The sequence below is a fragment of the Amblyomma americanum genome, chromosome 4, assembly GCF_052857255.1.
Source record: "Amblyomma americanum isolate KBUSLIRL-KWMA chromosome 4, ASM5285725v1, whole genome shotgun sequence".
Classification (NCBI taxonomy): domain Eukaryota; kingdom Metazoa; phylum Arthropoda; class Arachnida; order Ixodida; family Ixodidae; genus Amblyomma; species Amblyomma americanum.
This window is the reverse complement of record NC_135500.1, coordinates 199972296-199985139: the sequence shown is the minus strand read 5'-3', so window position 1 is coordinate 199985139 and position 12844 is coordinate 199972296. Positions and strand designations below refer to the sequence as shown.

At 49.2% G+C, this 12844-nt stretch overlaps 3 pseudogenes across 1 annotated transcript; all 3 read right to left on the bottom strand.

Annotated features, from left to right (window-relative positions):
* Positions 1 to 2211: 2211 nt before the first annotated feature.
* Positions 2212 to 3456, bottom strand: LOC144127509 (iripin-2 pseudogene; annotated as a pseudogene).
* A 3215-nt stretch (positions 3457 to 6671) lies between these two features.
* LOC144129970 (iripin-2-like) lies at positions 6672 to 9159 on the bottom strand (annotated as a pseudogene).
* A 1123-nt stretch (positions 9160 to 10282) lies between these two features.
* LOC144129047 (iripin-8 pseudogene) lies at positions 10283 to 12362 on the bottom strand (annotated as a pseudogene). The gene has a single exon (XR_013313855.1). The product of XR_013313855.1 is annotated as an iripin-8 pseudogene (transcript).
* Positions 12363 to 12844: the final 482 nt, after the last annotated feature.

Below are 12844 nucleotides of genomic sequence, written 5' to 3'. Positions count from 1 at the left end.
AGGTTTGGGGTAAAGACAATGAAAGTGCAAAGCTGGGAGATCCGAAGCAGGAGGCTGCGCTTGGCTGCCGGATCATTGCCTAGCAGAGCTGAAGCCCAGTCGCGCAATTGGCTGCTAGAACTCTGCTGATGTTATTTCCTTTTTCTTCACCACCTGTGGCGATATTGTGTATGTTTTTTTTTTATACCATTCCCCCCCCCCCCCCCCCCCACACACCCACACAAACTGAAATGTCAGGTAGTGCCGTTGTGGGCATTACTATAAATAAGTAAATAAATAAATTTAGAGGCATGATATAAAATGTACGCAGTACATTAAAGAGACACTGAGGAGAACTTGATCCAAATTTTTTTCCGGGTAAACAATTTTCCTGGTTTCTCGCTATGTTCGTGTTTGTTGAGAAGTAAATGGCGCACTTAATGCCGGTGAATTTAGATTTAAAAAGTTTTCCGCCGCCTTATCGAAACTCATGACGTCATCATCTAAAGTGACCCCGTGGTCACAGTTTCAATGCGAATGACGCACTGACGGGAAAATTTCATCCCCGAGTGGTATTCGAGCCAGCGGATGTTCAAACGCAGCGCCTTCATTTTCCGATGGCTGACACCACTCGGACATTGCCTCTCTCTTTTTTTTTCTTTACTACCGGTCAGGCATTCAGGCGTCGCCGCAGCCTGTCGCGGTGCGTGTTACAACTCGCAGCCTCTCGCTCAGTGCGTCGGATATCGTCGTCTTCATAATTCCGCATCCGTTTCTGCTGTGCCGCGTGTGTTCACGCAGAACACTTCAAACCGTGAAAGTGAACTATACGAATGCAGGGATAGGCATTGAACGCTGCGCCACTTGAAACCAGTGAAGTGGTCATTAAAAGGTGTCTTTTAAGTTCTTAAAAGACTACTTCAAAGCAATTGGTTACCCGCCGAGTGGCTCAGTGGTTAGGGCGCTCGACTACTGATCCGGAGTTCCCGGGTTCGAACCCGACCGCGGCGGCTGCGTTTTTATGGAGGCAAAACGCTAAGGCGCCCGTGTGCTGTGCGATGTCAGTGCACGTTAAAGATCCCCAGGTGGTCGAAATTATTCTGGAGCCCTCCACTACGGCACCTCTTTCTTCCTTTCTTCTTTCACTCCCTCCTTATCCCTTCCCTTACGGCGCGGTTCAGGTGTCCAACGATATACGAGACAGATACTGCGCCATTTCCTTTCCGCCCCCCAAAAAAACCAACCAATTAAAAAAAGCGATTGGTCATTCGCGGAAAAATCAGTATTATGATATGAGCGCAAATTTTATATTTTGTCGTATAATTTTTAACACTGCTCTTTGTTTATGCCTTACGCTTCCTCCTTCCGTGTGCACCGCTGAGGTGAGCACTATTACCAGAAATGCAAACTACACTTCAAGTTTTGCAAGCATTGACACATGAGCAGAAAACAAACTCTACCTACAGAGCAGCAGCCGGTTTCAAGACAGGTTTGTTAAATATGTCATTCCGACAACAAGATTTGGAAAGTGACATTAATAAGAACTGAATAACAACTTAATGATGTAGTCGAGGGCTCGACGGCATACCGTCTGGTCAGGTATCATGGCTTGATGAGGTTCACTGGTCACTGACCAAGGTCAACAAAAAATGACGTTTCGGGAGCGCTACGGCTCCCTTGTTCACAATGAGCAACCAGCTTGACGTCCCGGGCTTTTTGTAGCGGTTACTATCGTTTTGAGGCATTTCGCGTAGATAGGGTGCAACGTGCCGTCATGACGGCACGTTGTTGCACCCTATCTACGCGAAATGCCTCAAAACGATAGTAACCGCTACAAAAAGCCCGGGACGTCAAGCTGGTTGCTCATTGTGAACAAGGGAGACGTGACGGCACGTTGCACCCTATCTACGCGAAATGCCTCAAAACGATAGTAACCGCTACAAAAAGCCCGGGACGTCAAGCTGGTTGCTCATTGTGAACAAGGGAGCCGTAGCGCTCCCGAAACGTCATTTTTTGTTGACCTTGGTCAGTGACCAGTGAACCTCATCAACAACTTAATGAGTTGAAGTATAAAACTTGAGCTCAGTAAGTTGGTCTCGTATTCGTTAACGAACCGATGGGGTTAAAACAGGTCCACGAAATAATCGAAAAGCACTCACTTTATTTCTCTGAGACTTTCAGTGCTTTTCATCTTCTGCTTTTTCCCAAATATGCTGTGCGGCAATGTTCCGCAAAGTGAAATTCCTGTCGCGCAGATATTGAAATGCAAGGTTTATTGCATCAAAGGCTGTGCACTTCACCGATAAAGAGGACGCGGTTGTTGCTCCGGTCTCTGATGTAGCATAGGAACGGACGATTCACCACGAACTCGACAGAGGGCTGCGGGTCAATCACAGCTGAAAGAGGCACGATCGACAAACCCGTTGCGGCAGTCGCGACAGTCCCTTCTTCGTTCACCTCCACAGCCGCCTTGTGGACAGCGTCCGATATGCTCAGCAAAGCATTCTCACTGATGCCTGTGAAGTCCGCCCCACTTCCGAAGACAGCGTTCAGTCCGAGGGCTCGCATGGCGGGTACCAGGTGATAGCTGTGGCTCATGTCGAACTTGGGCAACGTGAGCCCGACCTGTCTGGAGGTCAACTTTCTGCCGACGTCTTCCAGAACGGCGAGCGACAGACCATCTCTGAGAGCGGCAAGTCCCATGGGGAAATCGGGAAGCAGGACCACCATGCTAAACCTGCCTCCAGAATAAGGAATCTCCACGGCACCCGCGTGCAATGTGTCGAGGCGGGTGTACGGGAAGCGCTTAAAGATGTGCATCGCCGGCTTGCTGACCTCTGTGGTGCCCAGGTTGAGGAAGGTCTTGTTTTTGGTCTTCGCCGGATTGAAAGCGGTCGCCCAGCTCCCCTTGAAGTACACGGCGTTTAGAATGAAGAGAATGACGTCCTCCAACGGCTGACCCTCTGGTAGGATGCCGTCAATCTTCCTCCTTGTCTTTTCGCGTACCCACGCGTTGACTTCAGCGGCGACTCTGGGACCTTCGTTGGCGAAGTCCACGGACCTCAGCTCAGCGTCGAAGACGTCGTGAAGCTGCTGCTTGTAGCTCTCGGTGATTTGGAAGCTGTTTTGTGCCAGGACCATGTTGGCCACTTCCAGAGTGACGTTCGGTGAGGCTTGAAGCTCGATCAACTTCTTGTACGCCGCGAGGGTCCTCGGCTTCTCCGTGAGGCCAACCTGCATGTGCCCTAGCACTGATGCCAGCTCAGCTTCCGAGCTTCCTCTGGCTCCGGCATAAGCCATGGCGAAGGCAGCGGCGATGCTCGTGGGCGAGAATAACACATTAGACGAGGGATTCTGTGCCGCCAGGATCTTGAAGAGCTTCACGGCGAAGTGGTTGTGAGCTCTGGCGAGTTTCGCATCATCGGTCTCTGACGAGACCAGCGCGACCACAGCGAAAAGTGCGAACTTTGCGAGCATCGCAGATGTTTTCTGAACGCCCTATGCCATAGGCGGCCCTTTTAAAACCTGTTCGTAGCGGTCCTTTTTTTTTCTTCAGCGCGTATTTTGCAGCTTCGAAGCGGCCGCCAGACGAACGACTGAGCGTTTACGACTATCCTTTGCCTGAGTCGCGTATTTGTTTTGTGTTGTGTGGTGTGGTGTTCAGTTTTATGGCACACAAGCAATGTACTGGGTCATGGCACACAAGGCTGCCATGGGCCAAACACGAGGTTAAAAATTCTGGCCGTTTATTTAAATATGATTTTGCCAATCTATATTTTGTTTACGACATTCCCTTCTTTAAAAAAAAATCTAAAACTGGAGGGCAAATCAACAAGACCGTTTTCATCCAAGAGCAACGTTGGATGGAACGGTATGTGTTCGTTGTAAAACACAGCGAAACATTTTTTCCTGTGTTTCTAGTTTACTGCACGAAAATAACACGTGACTTACTGTTAGCTAATCACCGAATGATTAAAATAATGGCTTGCCTTGTCTTGTGATCGCGAAGTTATATGCAAGGTGTGAGTGCCCTTTACGAAGACGGCAGAGAATCACTTTCTTGATAGGTTCCTGATTTGTGCAAGGCTTCCGTTCACCTAGAACCGACTTTACCAAGTTAGTTTGTTATTTACTTTATTGTTACAGTCATTTTGTTTCTAAATTTACAAGGTACTAAGTTCAGGTAATCTTTGACTACCTGACTGACTGAAAGTTCTTTATTTTAAGAGGCAGGCACGAAGCCGCTGTGGGGGAAATGTGGAAAGAACATTAGTCAGACTTTATGTCCGAGTAAGTATACAGCCCATTTTGATATGGCTGGACCCGATCAGAAGGGCTTTAGTCGGCACCCCTACAATGCAGCGCTCGTCCTGTTCCCTTACTCGTCCAAGTTGCCATTTTTGCGCCCTCATGTCTTTCACGAATACGCACCAACAAGCCCAGTTGCAAGTACTTCTTAGCCAATGCCCTGATAGGCCGCTTTGACTGCCATGTGCAGCAAATAGGAGCTGTGTGTCAGTACCTGTGGGCACTGCGGTATATTAACTTTTTTTTATTTGCTTGCGACGAGGTTGAGGTGCGCACAAGGCACGCAGAGGATATATGATATGATAGGATAGGATAGGATAGGAAAACTGTTAATGTCTAACAGAAAGAGGGTAGCTAAAGGCCTACCCGACTAGACGACGGCCGAAAAGTCTTGGCCCTCAGCGGCGGCTTCGGCCAGAGTTTTATGTTTTGTCCTTGAGCTTTGGCTGTTGTTATGTTGTGTATGCTGCCACAAAGTAGCGGAGTGATTGCATTTCTAGAGTGAAGAGCTGCATGTATGCTTAGAGAGTGTCTGTAAATAATACTGTTTGCAGTGTTCTCATTTACTATTTTTTCAATGGCCACACAGACGTCAAATATCCGGCAGTGAAGATGGATGCACACTGTGGCGCTCTTACCGTTTCTTCCCATTACCCTCTAACCACTGCGCTTCCAACGGAAACATGTGTTTTTGAGCCATTTGTATAAAAGTTCGTGAAGAAACTGCATTTTTCCTCGAGTGCAAGATAATCTTGTATGATATATTGTTGCGGAGTTTCTTTTTGATGGAAGTGTGTTCGAGTGAAATCGTGGAGTGCAGAAAAGTTGTACCCTGGATGTAGTGGATCTCGTCTTCGGGTAATGTCAGGTAGTGTGCCCAGTATGCCGATATTTTCTCACATCTCTTGAAATCGCGAGTCGAGTGGAATGGTAGCTTGAGGTTTGTTGTTGAATATAATTATAAAAGACCTTCGTTACGCCTGGATAGCAGATGTGTTTTGGCAGAGGTCTCACTTTAAGGGCATACGTACAAGTTGGAGCGGTTCTAATTTCAAGCGGGGGTTCATTTGTATCTGCATAGAGGGTGACTACGGGCTCGGCTGTGGCTGTGACTGTGGCTCGGCTTGAGCCAGAGGGCAGGCCTGTGCACTTTTCTTTTCTTTCTTCCTGGCACAAGACAGACAGACAGACAGACAGACAGACAGACAGACGGACGGACGGACGGACGGACGGACGGACGGACGGACAGACGGACAGACAGACAGACAGACAGACAGACAGACAGACAGACAGACAGACAGACAGACAGACAGACAGACAGACAGACAGACAGACAGACAGACAGACAGACAGACAGACGGACAGACGGACAGACGGACAGACGGACGGACGGACGGACGGACGGACGGACGGACGGACGGACGGACAGATGCTCTGTATGCACTGTGCGAGAGGCGTAGGTTTGAGTTGTGCACTGGGTTTAATTTTTTTTATGTCAGTCTTGCTGATCCGCACACAACCATAGTCGAAGGACAAACGCTTCAGAGAGCGACAAATGTGCATAATATATGTACTTTTAGACCTCCAATGCTTCCTTGAGAGCACCTTTAGTATGTTTAGAAATTGGGAGGCTTTCGTTTTAGTGTGTTTATGTGCAGTAGGAATGCGAGTTTTAATAAATAAATGTGAAGCCCTAAGTGGTGTTCGTTTTACTGATACTCCGGTTTTATTTAGGTGCAGGGTAGGGTCGATCTGCAAGCCTCTTTTGAGCGAAAAAAAAAGAACAGCTGCTGTTTTTTTTTCCTGGGGAAAACTTGAATCCATTTCAGTTTGCTCAAATTTATAGTCTGTTTATTGTGAGTTATATTTCTCTCACATGTTGATAGGCTGGAGGATGCCCATGAAATTTGTAGGCCATCGACACACAAGGAATACATGATGGACTTCGGAATTATTTTGGCCATAGAATTCATTTTTATGACGAACAGTGTAGTGCTTAAAATACACCCTTGAAATACCCCCTTTCCGTAAATGAAGTACCGGGCGGTTTGAACGCCGGCGTACATGAAATGAACAGTCGGACAAGAAATTTTTCAAGCCGTTCAGCATACTGCCGCAGATACCCAGGCCTGCTACGTCGCAGGGAATCCCAAATCTCCATGTGGTACCTTACGCATTTTCTATATCAAAGAGAAGTGCCAGACAGTGTTGTATGCGTATGAACGCCTCTGGGACTGTGTATTCAAGTCGGACGAGATGGCCAGTTGCTGAACATGCTTTTTTAAATCCACACTGGTAGATGGCAAGTTCTTGGGATCCGCGAATAGACATTAACCCAATAGTCAACACACTTTCGAAAGATGCTGCGAGACAACTCTTGAGTGCTATTGGTCTATAACTACCAGGGGAGGCTGGCGGCTTTCTGTTTTCAGGAATGGCACAATAACTGCTGTACTCCAAGCCTCCGGTATTTTCACCAGTGCCCATATTTTTTTAAAGAATTGGAACAGTGCCTCTATGGCAGCTTCGGAGAGGTAGGCCAGCATTTCGTAATGCATTTGCTGAACCACCACGCTGAACCTGCCTCCAGAATATGGAATCTCCACGGGGGCTGCTTCTAGTGTGTCGAGGCAGGTACACGGGAAGCGCTTAAAGAGTTGCATCGTGGGCTTCTTGGCCTAGGTGGTGCCCAGGTTGAGAAAAGGCCTGTTCTAGGTCTTCGCCGGGTCGAACGCGGTCACCCAGTTCCCCATGAAATACGCGGCGTTCAGGATGAAGAGAATGATGTCCAGCAGCTGACATTCCTCCAGGATGCCATCGATCTTCCCCCTCATGTTTTCGCTTACCCAGGCATTCACCTCAGCGGCGACTGTGGTACCTGCGTTGGCGAAGTCCATGGACCTCAGCTCTGCGTCGAAGACGTCGTGAAGCTCCTGCCTGTAGCTCTGGGGGACTTGGAAGCTGTTCTGTGCCAAGAACATGTTGGACACTTCCAGCGTCACTTTTGGTGAGGAGGCAACTTCGAGCAGGTTTTTGTATGCCGCGAGGACCCTAGATTTTTATGTGAGGCCAACCAGCGTGTGTCCTAGCACCGATGCCAGCTCAGCTTCCGAGCTTCCTCTCGTTCCGGCATAAGCCATGCAAAAGCAACGGCGATGCTCGTGGGTGAAAAGAAGACATTGAATGAGGGATTCTGGGTCGCTAACTGGTTGAGGAGTTTCAGGGCGAAGTGGTTGTGAGCTTTGGCGAGTTGTGCATTGTCGGTCTGCGATGGGACCAGCGGGAGCGCAGCGAAAAAAAACAACCTTGACGAGCATTGCAGATATTTTCTGAACGCCCTATGTAACAGACGGCTCTTTTCAAACCTTTTCGTAGCGGTCTTTTCTTTTTTTTAAGCGTGTATTTTTGCTGGTCCGCCGCGACCACCGGAGAAAAACGTCCCGCATTATGCCGGTGACCATGCACAGCGCTGCTCGCAGAGTGTTGACCACTATCCTTTGCCTAGGTGTCATATTTGTCTGCGTATGCTAGAGTACGTATTTGATCTGTTCTGCTGTGGAAAAGAGGAATAATGAGGAGAAGGAACGTGCGCGTTAGCCAGCATTTTATCGCGATCTTGTGTGAACTTCAGTGTTTTGCGGTAAAAGTAAGTATGTAGGGCTTTGCGTGAGCTGGTAGAGTGCATTTGAATTACGAGAAAGTTATGCCCTGCCTAATCAATTCGCCTCTGCCAGTTTTGAAAAGTGGACAAGGTGTCAGCAGCACTTCGTTGCAGAACTGCATGCACATCAGAAGGCGGATTTTTTTTATTTAGATGTAATGAAGGACATGTTAACGACCTTTGTTGGAGGCGGCTATTCAACCTATCGTGATATGATTAATACGAAGTTAGAAATGAATATTGAAAACGTTCGATATTTTTCAGCCCTAGGCCTGTTAAAGAAATGGTTGCATTAGCCGTAAGTGCGTTGTGCATGTTGCTTTAGCTGCGATATTATGCTTCGAAAACATTCTCTCGAAAACAGTCGAAGCAGCCTTGTCCCTTGAGTCATTTTTTCGTACGCCAGCGCTGGTTAAGGTTTCGGCTTTTAAAGCAGTAAAGACAGAAAACGCCTTGAACCGCATGACTAAAGCGTTCCTTTTGCAGATCATTATTTCCAAAGTTTCCTTCTCTTTTTCTTTGCCGTTTCCGTCCGGTCGTGAGCGATGCCACGTGCTCTAAATAAAAGGAGGCGAGCTGCTTGACGAAGTCAGTGGCTGTGTCACCGGTACTAGTGCCAGTACGCGTCTGCTCCGCAGTGCTTGGGCGACCCACTCTCTGTGGCCCAGAGTGGGGGCGTAATTAGCGGAAGTAATTCAGCCCTACCTGTCGGTATTGTGGATCTGAGACTGTCCTGGCAGTAACGCAACAAAAAAAAAAAACGAAAAGCATGGCACAGGCGGTAGCTGTTTTAGCTGGGACATTTCTTTACGTGGGCCATACTGTACTGATTTAGAATTCTGTATCTAAAGAAGTGCTTGGGATTGGGCAAGTTTGAAGGTGATTATGTGGAAAGCTTGCGTTGCTTAGATTGACAAGGACAGCTTTAAAGATAACACGAATGGTTGCGCTTAACCGTTCATGTTATCTTTAACTCTGTCAATCTAAGACGATAGCGCACGTCTTGCATGTAGTTCTGTATCTCCGCCTCGCATGGTCCGCCCTATCGTTTCGTCGCGCCTGCATTCAGTAGTGGGGGACTGCTTTCCATCACCAGACTGCAGCACTAGTTGCCTCCAATTGTGGTGGGCTAGTGCACTTGCTTTCTCTGATGTCAGTACAGCCGAGAGGACATCATGGAAAGTGATCTCAAGGGCAGCGCTGGGCGACATCGTCTCTGTGGAAGAAGGGTATGGGCTTTTTGGAGATTCACGGACGACTTATGGCTGTGTGTCGCGAGTGGGCATCACCCCTATGAACCGTCTTCTACTTGAGGGGAAAGCTGGAAAGCAAGCCGCACGTGAACAGCGAAGGGGTCCAGCCGCTGTCTGTGATAACGCCCCACAACGTCGCGCGGGTGGAAGCCATCAGTATGGATAACAGGCGCATCACATTCTCAGACGCAGAGGCGCCGATACGACTTGACCGCATCACATTGCAGCAAATTGTGCGTGTGCATCTTAAAATGGGATCGGCGTCTGGGAGGTAAGTCCCGAAATGCTCTTTGCCGGTCACTATCCATTCTGTCTGCACGGCTACTCATTTGTGCGGGAAGAAGGCGCGCTAGAAAACACTAAATAGACGCCTCCGATTTGTTCTGCTGTCTGGTGGTGGAACACAGTCCGCACTACTAATGACAAGCACGAAGAAGGACACCGCTGAACATTCGGTGCGGAAGAACAAAAAGAAATCAGTATCGTACGGCCCTCGTATTTTTAGGCTTTCTGAGGTAAAAAGATGCTTTTTGAGGTTTTTAGGCAATAAATCCTTTTATCTCCCGTTGTTGGCGTGCCTCACCTGACCTTGGCGCCAGAACGGAGGACAACACAAATTCGAACCTAAACGAACATTGGCGAAACTCAGTTTACTCGCCCCTGCTGCCTACGAGATGCGCTGCCATCAGACTAGCGCATGCGTCAATAACAGCGTCTTCATAGTCTCGCGTGGTGGTAAAAGACAGCCCGCGCCCCGAGAAGCCCAAGGTCTTCACGGCAGCCCGAGAGGCGCACGCTGAGTCCTGGTGACATTTGATGAGCGAGGCGACAGCGCCGCACGAGTTGCTGTCATTACGTTGCCGCAATACGTCATTATGGGGCGCCATCCATCAGCACAGCCAGTAAGCAGCTCTGGCCGCATGGCTCGCAATACACAAAGAGCGACCAAAAAATCCCAACGCGCCGTTGCTAGCTTTCGAAGGAAAGCTTAGGAAAGAAATGTGGCTGGTGAGGGACACTGCCCAACAGCGTAGTGCGGCCATCAGTACTTATGAGCCGTCTCAGAAACAAGTCGAAGAAATGTTCGTCAACTAGACAGTTTATTTCGACAAGAGCTTTGTAGACCTTACCATTTAGCTTTATGCTGCGTGAAATTTCTCTCATTCTGGAAATAGAAGAGGAGGTTTCGTGCTTTAAAGACTCTGGACTTCACCGATAAAAAGTATGCGGTTGTTGCTCCTGTCTCTGATGTAGTACAGGAATGGACGATCCACGATGAACTGGATGGGTGGTGGCGGGGTGTGGAGAGCCGAGAGAGCCACAAGCGAGATACCTGTCACGGCAGTTGCGACCGTCCCTTCCTCGTTAACCTCCACAGACGCCTTATGGACGGCGTCCGAGATGTAAATCTGCGTGCTCTCGCTGATAGCAGAGAAGTTGGCACCGCCTCCGAAAACGACGTTCAGTCCAAGGGCTCGCATTGCAGGCACCAGGCTGTAACGAAGGGACATGTCGAACTTGGGAAGCCTGAGCACGACCTCTCTGAAGCTCAGCTTGCTGTCGACGTCTTCGAGAACCGCTAACGACAGACCGTCCCTGAGCGCGGCGAGCCCCGTCGGGGAGTCTGGAAGCAAGACGACCATGCTGAACCTGTCTCCAGAGTATGGGATCTCCACAGCACCTGCGTGGAGTGCGTCTAGATGAGTGTACGGGAAGCGTCTCCTGAGGTGCATCGCTGGCTTGCTGACCTCCGTGGTGCCCTGGTTAAGGAAGGGCTTGTCTTTGGTTTGCGATGGGTCGAACTGGGTCAACCAGGTCCCCTTGAAGTAGACGGCGTTGAGGATGAAGAGAATGACATCCAACGACTGACCTTCGGGCAGGATGCTGGTAATCTTTCCTCGCGTCTTTCCACGCACCCACGCGTTGACGTCTGCGGCGACTCTTGAACCTTCGTTGGCGAAGTCTACGGACCTCAGCTCTGCGTCGAAGACGTCGCTCAGCTGCTGCTTGTAGCTCTCGGCAACTTCGAAGTTGTTCTGAGCCAGTACAATGTTGGCCAATTCCAGCGTGACGTTCGGTGAGGAAGTAAGCTCGAGCAGTTGCCTGTACGCAGCAAGCACCCTGGGTCTTTCCGTGAGGCCGACCTCGGTGTGTCCGAGCACTGATGCCAACTCAGCCTCCGAGCTGCCTCTGGCTCCGGCGTAAGCCATGCCGAAGGCGGCGGCGATGCTCGTTGGCGAGAAGAAGACATTGGACGAGGGATTCTGTGCCGCCAGGTGCTTGAGGAGCTTCACGGCGAAGTGGTTGTGAGCTTTGGCCAGCAGTGCATCGTCGGTCTCCGAGGAGACCAGTGCGAGCACCCCGAGGAGGACAAACTTGGCAAGCATCGTAGATGTTTTGGACTGCTCGAGGCCGCAGAGCCCTCTTTTTAAACGGAGCCGTGCCAGTATTTTTTCCCTAGCGTACTCTTTTGTTTTCTATTCGTTCGTGGCTCCGACGGAGATCTCCGATTGCACCTCTCGCCAGACATAGCGCCGGGCGCCTGGAGTGTAGACGAGTGGGTCTATCTTTGCCTGGGCTTCATATTTCTCTATGTCAACCAGAGAAGGCCTTCCATTTGCGGTGCAGTGTAAAACCGGCCGTTACAAGAAAGTGGAAGACCATCATGATAATAACAATAAAAATGCGAATAATTTTGTCCATTTCATTGTGCGGTTGTCCGAGCCTGTGTTTGGCAGTGAGTTTAACTTTATTGCTAATTGAAAATGAAAATCGGTTATTGGGGAAAGAAAATGGCGCAGTATCTGTCTCGCGTCTCGGCGGACACCTCAATCGCGCCGTAAGGGAAGGGATAAAGGAGAGAGTGAGAGAAGTAAGGAAGAAAGAGGTGCCGTAGTGGAGGGCTCCGGACTAATTTCCACAACTGAGGATCTTTAGCGTGCACTGACATTGCACAGCACACGAGCGCCTTTGCGTCTCACCTCCACCGAACCGCAGCCGCCGCGGTCGGTTTCGAACCCGGGTTCTCCGGATCGGTAGCCGAGCGCCCTAACCACTGAGCCACCGCACACACCCTAGGTAGCACGTGAGCTCATGTAGGTCATTTAGATTAGGAAAAAGTTCCTACCTAAGTAATCGACCTGCGTTACTTTTCAAAATGGCCCGAGATATCGTCACTGTTTGGCTGTAGTCATGCATCGATTAAGGGATGCTTTTACCGCTTCGGAAAGTCTACGAATAAACCACTTACGAGCGTCGTTTTCCTTTATTTAGTTGATTCTCCTTGTTTGTCCGTACCTGCGCCAATACGCTTCCTATACCTTACTTCTGTGCCCTTGTCGAAACACTGTTGCTCTAGAGTCGCTTATTCATATGACCGCGCTCGTTGCAGTTTTGATTTCAAAGCAGTAAGTCCGGTAATAAAATAGCCAATTCCGTTATTTTCGAAGAATTTGTTTAGTTATTTTTCATTTTTCCTTTCGCTCTCGTTCAGGCAAGAGTGAAGCCGTTGAGGCTTAAAAATTTTATGAGACACTTAAGCTCCTCCTTATATATATGATTCCATAGCGTTAATGAGTTAATGCCCATATATGCGTTATTGATGACTCTGCACTTTACATTCATACGTCTCTGGGAGTCCTGA